Below are 12,467 nucleotides of genomic sequence, written 5' to 3'. Positions count from 1 at the left end.
GTGGAGGTTAGTATAGATGGACTAATAGAACAAGTCCCACACACTGCTACAAGCCGAAATATTTTATCAGAGCTAGATGCAGATAAAAATTATTTTGAATTTGCAACCTGGTGGAGGTTAGTATAGATGGACTAATAGAACAAGACCCACACACTGCTACAAGCCGAAATATTTTTTCAGAGCTAGATGCAGATAAAATTATTTTGAATTTGCAACCTGGTGGAGGTTAGTATAGATGGACTAATAGAACAAGTCCCACAAATTTCTACAAGCCGAAATATTTTTTCAGAGCTAGATGCAGATAAAAATTATTTTGAATTTGCAACCTGGTGGAGGTTAGTGTAGATGGACTGATAGAACAAGTCCCACACACTGCTGCAAGCCAAAATATTTTATCAGAGCTAGATGCAGATAAAAATTATTTTGAATTTGCAACCTGGTGGAGGTTAGTATAGATGGACTAATAGAACAAGTCCCACACACTGCTACAAGCCAAAATATTTTATCAGAGCTAGATGCAGATAAAAAATTTTTTGAATTTGCAACCTGGTGGAGGTTAGTATAGATGGACTAAGAGAACAAGACCCACTCACTGCTACAAGCCAAAATATTTTTTCAGAGCTAGATGCAGATAAAAATTATTTTGAATTTGCAACCTGGTGGAGGTTAGTATAGATAGACTAATAGAACAAGTCCCACACACTTCTACAAGCCAAAATATTTTTTCAGAGCTAGATGCAGATAAAATTATTTTGATTTTGCAACCTGGTGGAGGTCAGTATAGATGGACTAATAGAACAAGTCCCACACACTGTTACAAGCTGAAATATTTTTTCAGATCTAAATGCATATAAAAATAATTTTGAATTTGCAACCTGGTGGAGGTTAGTATAGATGGACTAATAGAACAAGTCCCACACACTGCTAAAAGCCGAAATATTTTTTCAGAGCTAGATGCAGATAAAAATTATTTTGAATTTGCAACCTGGTGGAGGTTAGTATAGATGGACTAATAGAACAAGTCCCACACACTCCTATAAGCCAAAATATTTTTTCAGAGCTAGATGCAGATAAAAATTATTTTGAATTTGCAACCTGTTGGAGGTTAGTATAGATGGACTAATAGAACAAGTCCCACACACTGCTACAAGCCGAAATATTTTTTCAGAGCTAGATGCAGATAAAAAATATTTTTAATTTGCAACCTGGTGGAGGTTAGTATAGATGGAATAATAGAACAAGTCCCACACACTGCTACAAGCCGAAATATTTTTTCAGAGCTAGATGCAGATAAAAATTATTTTGAATTTGCAACCTGGTGGAGGTTAGTATAGATGGAATAATAGAACAAGTCCCACACACTGCTACAAGCCGAAATATTTTTTCAGAGCTAGATGCAGATAAAAATTATTTTGAATTTGCAACCTGGTGGAGATTAGTATAGATGGAATAATAGAACAAGTCCCACACACTGCTACAAGCCGAAATATTTTTTCAGAGCTAGATGCAGATAAAAATTATTTTGAAATTTCAACCTGGTGGAGGTTAGTATAGATGGACTAATAGAACAAGTCCCACACACTGCTACAAGCCGAAATATTTTTTCAGAGCTAGATGCAGAAAAAAATTATTTTGAATTTGCAACCTGGTGGAGGTTAGTATAGATGGACTAATAGAACAAGTCTCACACACTGTTACAAGCCGAAGCCAAAATATTTTTTCAGAGCTAGATGCAGATAAAAATTATTTTGAATTTACAACCTGGTGGAGGTTAGTATAGATGGACTAATAGAAGAAATCCCACACACTGCTACAAGCCGAAATATTTTTTCAGAGCTAGATGCAGATAAAAATTATTTTGAGTTTGCAACCTGGTGGAGGTTAGTATAGATGGACTAATAGAACAAGTCCCACAAATTTCTACAAGCCGAAATATTTTTTCAGAGCTAGATGCAGATAAAAATTATTTTGAATTTGCAATCTGGTGGAGGTTAGTATAGATGGACTAATAGAACAAGTCCCACACACTGCTACAAGCTGAAATATTTTTTCAGAGCTAGATGCAGATAAAAATTATTTTGAATTTGCAACCTGGTGGAGGTTAGTATAGATGGACTAATAGAACAAGTCCCACACACTGCTATAAGCCGAAATATTTTTTCAGAGCTAGATGCAGATAAAAATTATTTTGAATTTGCAACCTGGTGGAGGTTAGTATAGATGGACTAATAGAACAAGTCCCACACACTGCTAATAGCCAAAGCCGAAATATTGTTTCAGAGCTAGATGCAGATAAAAATTATTTTGAATTTGCAACCTGTTGGAGGTTAGTATAGATGGACTAATAGAACAAGTCCCACACACTGCTACAAGCCGAAATATTTTTTCAGAGCTAGATGCAGATAAAAAATATTTTTAATTTGCAACCTGGTGGAGGTTAGTATAGATGGAATAATAGAACAAGTCCCACACACTGCTACAAGCCGAAATATTTTTTCAGAGCTAGATGCAGATAAAAATTATTTTGAATTTGCAACCTGGTGGAGGTTAGTATAGATGGAATAATAGAACAAGTCCCACACACTGCTACAAGCCGAAATATTTTTTCAGAGCTAGATGCAGATAAAAATTATTTTGAATTTGCAACCTGGTGGAGATTAGTATAGATGGAATAATAGAACAAGTCCCACACACTGCTACAAGCCGAAATATTTTTTCAGAGCTAGATGCAGATAAAAATTATTTTGAAATTTCAACCTGGTGGAGGTTAGTATAGATGGACTAATAGAACAAGTCCCACACACTGCTACAAGCCGAAATATTTTTTCAGAGCTAGATGCAGAAAAAAATTATTTTGAATTTGCAACCTGGTGGAGGTTAGTATAGATGGACTAATAGAACAAGTCTCACACACTGTTACAAGCCGAAGCCAAAATATTTTTTCAGAGCTAGATGCAGATAAAAATTATTTTGAATTTACAACCTGGTGGAGGTTAGTATAGATGGACTAATAGAAGAAATCCCACACACTGCTACAAGCCGAAATATTTTTTCAGAGCTAGATGCAGATAAAAATTATTTTGAGTTTGCAACCTGGTGGAGGTTAGTATAGATGGACTAATAGAACAAGTCCCACAAATTTCTACAAGCCGAAATATTTTTTCAGAGCTAGATGCAGATAAAAATTATTTTGAATTTGCAATCTGGTGGAGGTTAGTATAGATGGACTAATAGAACAAGTCCCACACACTGCTACAAGCTGAAATATTTTTTCAGAGCTAGATGCAGATAAAAATTATTTTGAATTTGCAACCTGGTGGAGGTTAGTATAGATGGACTAATAGAACAAGTCCCACACACTGCTATAAGCCGAAATATTTTTTCAGAGCTAGATGCAGATAAAAATTATTTTGAATTTGCAACCTGGTGGAGGTTAGTATAGATGGACTAATAGAACAAGTCCCACACACTGCTAATAGCCAAAGCCGAAATATTGTTTCAGAGCTAGATGCAGATAAAAATTATTTTGAATTTGCAACCTGGTGGAGGTTAGTATAGATGGACTAAAAGAACAAGTCCCACACATTTCTACAAGCCGAAATATTTTTTCAGAGCTAGATGCAGATAAAAATTATTTTTAATTTGCAACCTGGTGGAGGTTAGTATAGATGGACTAATAGAACAAGTCCCACACACTGCTGCAAGCCGAAATATTTTTTCAGAGTTAGATGCAGATAAAAATTATTTTGAATTTGCAACCTGGTGGAGGTTAGTATAGATGGACTAATAGAACAAGTCCCACACACTGCTACAAGCCGAAATATTTTGTCAGAGCTAGATGCAGGTAAAAATTATTTTGAATTTGCAACCTGGTGGAGGTTAGTATAGATGGACTAATAGAACAAGACCCACACACTGCTACAAGCCGAAATATTTTTTCAGAGCTAGATGCAGATAAAATTATTTTGAATTTGCAACCTGGTAGAGGTTAGTATGGATGGACTAATAGAACAAGTCCCACAAATTTCTACAAGCCGAAATATTTTTTCAGAGCTAGATGCAGATAAAAATTATTTTGAATTTGCAACCTGGTGGAGGTTAGTGTAGATGGACTAATAGAACAAGTCCCACACACTGCTGCAAGCCGAAATATTTTATCAGAGCTAGATGCAGATAAAAATTATTTTGAATTTGCAACCTGGTGGAGGTTAGTATAGATGGACTAATAGAACAAGTCCCACACACTGCTACAAGCCAAAATATTTTATCAGAGCTAGATGCAGATAAAAAAAATTTTGAATTTGCAACCTGGTGTTGGTTAGTATAGATGGACTAATAGAACAAGACCCACTCACTGCTACAAGCCAAAATATTTTTTCAGAGCTAGATGCAGATAAAAATTATTTTGAATTTGCAACCTGGTGGAGGTTAGTATAGATGGAATAATAGAACAAGTCCCACACACTGCTACAAGCCGAAATATTTTTTCAGAGCTAGATGCAGATAAAAATTATTTTGAATTTGCAACCTGGTGGAGGTTAGTATAGATGGACTAATAGAACAAGTCCCACACACTGATATAAGCTGAAATATTTTTTCAGAGCTAGATGCAGATACAAATTATTTTGAATTTGCAACCTGGTGGAGGTTAGTATAGATGGACTAATAGAACAATGCCCACACACTGCTGCAAGCCGAAATATTTTTTCAGAGCTAGATGCAGATAAAAATTATTTTGAATTTACAACCTGGTGGAGGTTAGTATAGATGGACTAATAGAACAAGTCCCACACACTGCTACAAGCCGAAATATTTTTTCAGAGCTAGATGCAGATAAAAATTATTTTGAGTTTGCAACCTGGTGGAGGTTAGTATAGATGGACTAATAGAACAAGTCCCATACACTGCTACAAGCCAAAGCCGAAATATTTTTTCAGAGCTAGATGCAGATAAAAATTATTTTGAATTTGCAACCTGGTGGAGGTTAGTATAAATGGACTAAAAGAACAAGTCCCACACATTTCTACAAGCCGAAATATTTTTTCAGAGCTAGATGCAGATAAAAATTATTTTGAATTTGCAACCTGGTGGAGGTTAGTATAGATGGACTAATAGAACAAGTCCCACACACTGCTGCAAGCCGAAATATTTTTTCAGAGTTAGATGCAGATAAAAATTATTTTGAATTTGCAACCTGGTGGAGGTTAGTATAGATGGACTAATAGAACAAGTCCCACACACTGCTACAAGCCGAAATATTTTTTCAGAGCTAGATGCAGATAAAATTATTTTGAATTTGCAACCTGGTGGAGGTTAGTATAGATGGACTAATAGAACAAGTCCCACAAATTTCTACAAGCCGAAATATTTTTTCAGAGCTAGATGCAGATAAAAATTATTTTGAATTTGCAACCTGGTGGAGTTTAGTGTAGATGGACTGATAGAACAAGTCCCACAGACTGCTGCAAGTCAAAATATTTTATCAGAGCTAGATGCAGATAAAAATCATTTTGAATTTGCAACCTGGTGGAGGTTAGTATAGATGGACTAATAGAACAAGTCCCACACACTGCTACAAGCCGAAATATTTTATCAGAGCTAGATGCAGATAAATAATTTTTTGAATTTGCAACCTGGTGGAGGTTAGTATAGATGGACTAAGAGAACAAGACCCACTCACTGCTACAAGCCAAAATATTTTTTCAGAGCTAGATGCAGATAAAAATTATTTTGAATTTGCAACCTGGTGGAGGTTAGTATAGATGGACCAATAGAACAAGTCCCACACACTTCTACAAGCCAAAATACTTTTTCAGAGCTAGATGCAGATAAAATTATTTTGATTTTGCAACCTGGTAGAGGTCAGTATGGATGGACTAATAGAACAAGTCCCACACACTGTTACAAGCTGAAATATTTTTTCAGAGCTAGATGCATATAAAAATAATTTTGAATTTGCAACCTGGTGGAGGTTAGTATAGATGGACTAATAGAACAAGTCCCACACACTGCTAAAAGCCAAAATATTTTTTCAGAGCTAGATGCAGATAAAAATTATTTTGAATTTGCAACCTGGTGGAGGTTAGTATAGATGGACTAATAGAACAAGTCCCACACACTCCTATAAGCCAAAATATTTTTTCAGACCTAGATGCAGATAAAAAATATTTTGAATTTGCAACCTGTTGGAGGTTAGTATAGATGAACTAATAGAACAAGTCCCACACACTGCTACAAGCCGAAATATTTTTTCAGAGCTAGATGCAGATAAAAATTATTTTTAATTTGCAACCTGGTGGAGGTTAGTATAGATGGAATAATAGAACAAGTCCCACACACTGCTACAAGCCGAAATATTTTTTCAGAGCTAGATGCAGATAAAAATTATTTTGAATTTGCAACCTGGTGGAGGTTAGTATAGATGGACTAATAGAACAAGTCCCACACACTGCTACAAGCCGAAATATTTTTTCAGAGCTAGATGCAGAAAAAAATTATTTTGAATTTGCAACCTGGTGGAGGTTAGTATAGATGGACTAATAGAACAAGTCCCACACACTGCTACAAGCCGAAATATTTTTTCAGAGCTAGATGCAGAAAAAAATTATTTTGAATTTGCAACCTGGTGGAGGTTAGTATAGATGGACTAATAGAAAAAGTCCCACACACTGCTACAAGCCGAAATATTTTTTCAGAGCTAGATGCAGATAAAAATTATTTTGAATTTACAACCTGGTGGAGGTTAGTATAGATGGACTAATAGAACAAATCCCACACACTGCTACAAGCCGAAATATTTTTTCAGAGCTAGATGCAGATAAAAATTATTTTGAGTTTGCAACCTGGTGGAGGTTAGTATAGATGGACTAATAGAACAAGTCCCACACACTGCTACAAGCCAAAGCCGAAATATTTTTTCAGAGCTAGATGCAGATAAAAATTATTTTGAATTTGCAACCTGGTGGAGGTTAGTATAGATGGACTAAAGAACAAGTCCCACACATTTCTACAAGCCGAAATATTTTTTCAGAGCTAGATGCAGATAAAAATTATTTTTAATTTGCAACCTGGTGGAGGTTAGTATAGATGGACTAATAGAACAAGTCCCACACACTGCTGCAAGCCGAAATATTTTTTCAGAGTTAGATGCAGATAAAAATTATTTTGAATTTGCAACCTGGTGGAGGTTAGTATAGATGGACTAATAGAACAAGTCCCACACACTGCTACAAGCTGAAATATTTTGTCAGAGCTAGATGCAGATAAAAATTATTTTGAATTTGCAACCTGGTGGAGGTTAGTATAGATGGACTAATAGAACAAGACCCACACACTGCTACAAGCCGAAATATTTTTTCAGAGCTAGATGCAGATAAAATTATTTTGAATTTGCAACCTGGTAGAGGTTAGTATGGATGGACTAATAGAACAAGTCCCACAAATTTCTACAAACCGAAATATTTTTTCAGAGCTAGATGCAGATAAAAATTATTTTGAATTTGCAACCTGGTGGAGGTTAGTGTAGATGGACTAATAGAACAAGTCCCACACAGTGCTGCAAGCCGAAATATTTTATCAGAGCTAGATGCAGATAAAAATTATTTTGAATTTGCAACCTGGTGGAGGTTAGTATAGATGGACTAATAGAACAAGTCCCACACACTGCTACAAGCCGAAATATTTTATCAGAGCTAGATGTAGATAAAAAAATTTTTGAATTTGCAACCTGGTGGAGGTTAGTATAGATGGACTAATAGAACAAGACCCACTCACTGCTACAAGCCAAAATATTTTTTCAGAGCTAGATGCAGATAAAAATTATTTTGAATTTGCAACCTGGTGGAGGTTAGTATAGATGGAATAATAGAACAAGTCCCACACACTGCTACAAGCCGAAATATTTTTTCAGAGCTAGATGCAGATAAAAATTATTTTGAGTTTGCAACCTGGTGGAGGTTAGTATAGATGGACTAATAGAACAAGTCCCACACACTGCTACAAGCCAAAGCCGAAATATTTTTTCAGAGCTAGATGCAGATAAAAATTATTTTGAATTTGCAACCTGGTGGAGGTTAGTATAGATGGACTAAAGAACAAGTCCCACACATTTCTACAAGCCGAAATATTTTTTCAGAGCTAGATGCAGATAAAAATTATTTTTAATTTGCAACCTGATGGAGGTTAGTATAGATGGACTAATAGAACAAGTCCCACACACTGCTGCAAGCCGAAATATTTTTTCAGAGTTAGATGCAGATAAAAATTATTTTGAATTTGCAACCTGGTGGAGGTTAGTATAGATGGACTAATAGAACAAGTCCCACACACTGCTACAAGCCGAAATATTTTGTCAGAGCTAGATGCAGATAAAAATTATTTTGAATTTGCAACCTGGTGGAGGTTAGTATAGATGGACTAATAGAACAAGACCCACACACTGCTACAAGCCAAAATATTTTTTCAGAGCTAGATGCAGATAAAATTATTTTGAATTTGCAACCTGGTAGAGGTTAGTATGGATGGACTAATAGAACAAGTCCCACAAATTTCTACAAGCCGAAATATTTTTTCAGAGCTAGATGCAGATAAAAATTATTTTGAATTTGCAACCTGGTGGAGGTTAGTGTAGATGGACTAATAGAACAAGTCCCACACAGTGCTGCAAGCCGAAATATTTTATCAGAGCTAGATGCAGATAAAAATTATTTTGAATTTGCAACCTGGTGGAGGTTAGTATAGATGGACTAATAGAACAAGTCCCACACACTGCTACAAGCCGAAATATTTTATCAGAGCTAGATGCAGATAAAAAAATTTTTGAATTTGCAACCTGGTGGAGGTTAGTATAGATGGACTAATAGAACAAGACCCACTCACTGCTACAAGCCAAAATATTTTTTCAGAGCTAGATGCAGATAAAAATTATTTTGAATTTGCAACCTGGTGGAGGTTAGTATAGATGGACTAATAGAACAAGTCCCACACACTGCTACAAGCCGAAATATTTTTTCAGAGCTAGATGCAGATAAAAATTATTTTGAATTTACAACCTGGTGGAGGTTAGTATAGATGGACTAATAGAACAAATCCCACACACTGCTACAAGCCGAAATATTTTTTCAGAGCTAGATGCAGATAAAAATTATTTTGAGTTTGCAACCTGGTGGAGGTTAGTATAGATGGACTAATAGAACAAGTCCCACACACTGCTACAAGCCAAAGCCGAAATATTTTTTCAGAGCTAGATGCAGATAAAAATTATTTTGAATTTGCAACCTGGTGGAGGTTAGTATAGATGGACTAAAGAACAAGTCCCACACATTTCTACAAGCCGAAATATTTTTTCAGAGCTAGATGCAGATAAAAATTATTTTTAATTTGCAACCTGGTGGAGGTTAGTATAGATGGACTAATAGAACAAGTCCCACACACTGCTGCAAGCCGAAATATTTTTTCAGAGTTAGATGCAGATAAAAATTATTTTGAATTTGCAACCTGGTGGAGGTTAGTATAGATGGACTAATAGAACAAGTCCCACACACTGCTACAAGCTGAAATATTTTGTCAGAGCTAGATGCAGATAAAAATTATTTTGAATTTGCAACCTGGTGGAGGTTAGTATAGATGGACTAATAGAACAAGACCCACACACTGCTACAAGCCGAAATATTTTTTCAGAGCTAGATGCAGATAAAATTATTTTGAATTTGCAACCTGGTAGAGGTTAGTATGGATGGACTAATAGAACAAGTCCCACAAATTTCTACAAACCGAAATATTTTTTCAGAGCTAGATGCAGATAAAAATTATTTTGAATTTGCAACCTGGTGGAGGTTAGTGTAGATGGACTAATAGAACAAGTCCCACACAGTGCTGCAAGCCGAAATATTTTATCAGAGCTAGATGCAGATAAAAATTATTTTGAATTTGCAACCTGGTGGAGGTTAGTATAGATGGACTAATAGAACAAGTCCCACACACTGCTACAAGCCGAAATATTTTATCAGAGCTAGATGTAGATAAAAAAATTTTTGAATTTGCAACCTGGTGGAGGTTAGTATAGATGGACTAATAGAACAAGACCCACTCACTGCTACAAGCCAAAATATTTTTTCAGAGCTAGATGCAGATAAAAATTATTTTGAATTTGCAACCTGGTGGAGGTTAGTATAGATGGAATAATAGAACAAGTCCCACACACTGCTACAAGCCGAAATATTTTTTCAGAGCTAGATGCAGATAAAAATTATTTTGAGTTTGCAACCTGGTGGAGGTTAGTATAGATGGACTAATAGAACAAGTCCCACACACTGCTACAAGCCAAAGCCGAAATATTTTTTCAGAGCTAGATGCAGATAAAAATTATTTTGAATTTGCAACCTGGTGGAGGTTAGTATAGATGGACTAAAGAACAAGTCCCACACATTTCTACAAGCCGAAATATTTTTTCAGAGCTAGATGCAGATAAAAATTATTTTTAATTTGCAACCTGATGGAGGTTAGTATAGATGGACTAATAGAACAAGTCCCACACACTGCTGCAAGCCGAAATATTTTTTCAGAGTTAGATGCAGATAAAAATTATTTTGAATTTGCAACCTGGTGGAGGTTAGTATAGATGGACTAATAGAACAAGTCCCACACACTGCTACAAGCCGAAATATTTTGTCAGAGCTAGATGCAGATAAAAATTATTTTGAATTTGCAACCTGGTGGAGGTTAGTATAGATGGACTAATAGAACAAGACCCACACACTGCTACAAGCCAAAATATTTTTTCAGAGCTAGATGCAGATAAAATTATTTTGAATTTGCAACCTGGTAGAGGTTAGTATGGATGGACTAATAGAACAAGTCCCACAAATTTCTACAAGCCGAAATATTTTTTCAGAGCTAGATGCAGATAAAAATTATTTTGAATTTGCAACCTGGTGGAGGTTAGTGTAGATGGACTAATAGAACAAGCCCCACACAGTGCTGCAAGCCGAAATATTTTATCAGAGCTAGATGCAGATAAAAATTATTTTGAATTTGCAACCTGGTGGAGGTTAGTATAGATGGACTAATAGAACAAGTCCCACACACTGCTACAAGCCGAAATATTTTATCAGAGCTAGATGCAGATAAAAAAATTTTTGAATTTGCAACCTGGTGGAGGTTAGTATAGATGGACTAATAGAACAAGACCCACTCACTGCTACAAGCCAAAATATTTTTTCAGAGCTAGATGCAGATAAAAATTATTTTGAATTTGCAACCTGGTGGAGGTTAGTATAGATGGAATAATAGAACAAGTCCCACACACTGCTACAAGCCGAAATATTTTTTCAGAGCTAGATGCAGATAAAAATTATTTTGAATTTGCAACCTGGTGGAGGTTAGTATAGATGGACTAATAGAACAAGTCCCACACACTGCTATAAGCCGAAATATTTTTTCAGAGCTAGATGCAGATACAAATTATTTTGAATTTGCAACCTGGTGGAGGTTAGTATAGATGGACTAATAGAACAATTCCCACACACTGCTACAAGCCGAAATATTTTTTCAGAGCTAGATGCAGATAAAAATTATTTTGAATTTACAACCTGGTGGAGGTTAGTATAGATGGACTAATAGAACAAGTCCCACACACTGCTACAAGCCGAAATATTTTTTCAGAGCTAGATGCAGATAAAAATTATTTTGAGTTTGCAACCTGGTGGAGGTTAGTATAGATGGACTAATAGAACAAGTCCCACACACTGATATAAGCCGAAATATTTTTTCAGAGCTAGATGCAGATAAAAATTATTTTGAATTTGCAACCTGGTGGAGGTTAGTATAGATGGACTAATAGAACAAGTCCCACACACTGATATAAGCTGAAATATTTTTTCAGAGCTAGATGCAGATACAAATTATTTTGAATTTGCAACCTGGTGGAGGTTAGTATAGATGGACTAATAGAACAATGCCCACACACTGCTGCAAGCCGAAATATTTTTTCAGAGCTAGATGCAGATAAAAATTATTTTGAATTTACAACCTGGTGGAGGTTAGTATAGATGGACTAATAGAACAAGTCCCACACACTGCTACAAGCCGAAATATTTTTTCAGAGCTAGATGCAGATAAAAATTATTTTGAGTTTGCAACCTGGTGGAGGTTAGTATAGATGGACTAATAGAACAAGTCCCATACACTGCTACAAGCCAAAGCCGAAATATTTTTTCAGAGCTAGATGCAGATAAAAATTATTTTGAATTTGCAACCTGGTGGAGGTTAGTATAAATGGACTAAAAGAACAAGTCCCACACATTTCTACAAGCCGAAATATTTTTTCAGAGCTAGATGCAGATAAAAATTATTTTGAATTTGCAACCTGGTGGAGGTTAGTATAGATGGACTAATAGAACAAGTCCCACACACTGCTGCAAGCCGAAATATTTTTTCAGAGTTAGATGCAGATAAAAATTATTTTGAAT

This window comes from Phyllobates terribilis, unplaced genomic scaffold (genome assembly GCF_046119375.1).
Source record: "Phyllobates terribilis strain yellow unplaced genomic scaffold, ASM4611937v1 Scaffold_4__5_contigs__length_816908805, whole genome shotgun sequence".
Taxonomy (NCBI): domain Eukaryota; kingdom Metazoa; phylum Chordata; class Amphibia; order Anura; family Dendrobatidae; genus Phyllobates; species Phyllobates terribilis.
The sequence above is the reverse complement of the archived record's forward strand: the minus strand, read 5'-3'. Positions refer to the sequence as shown.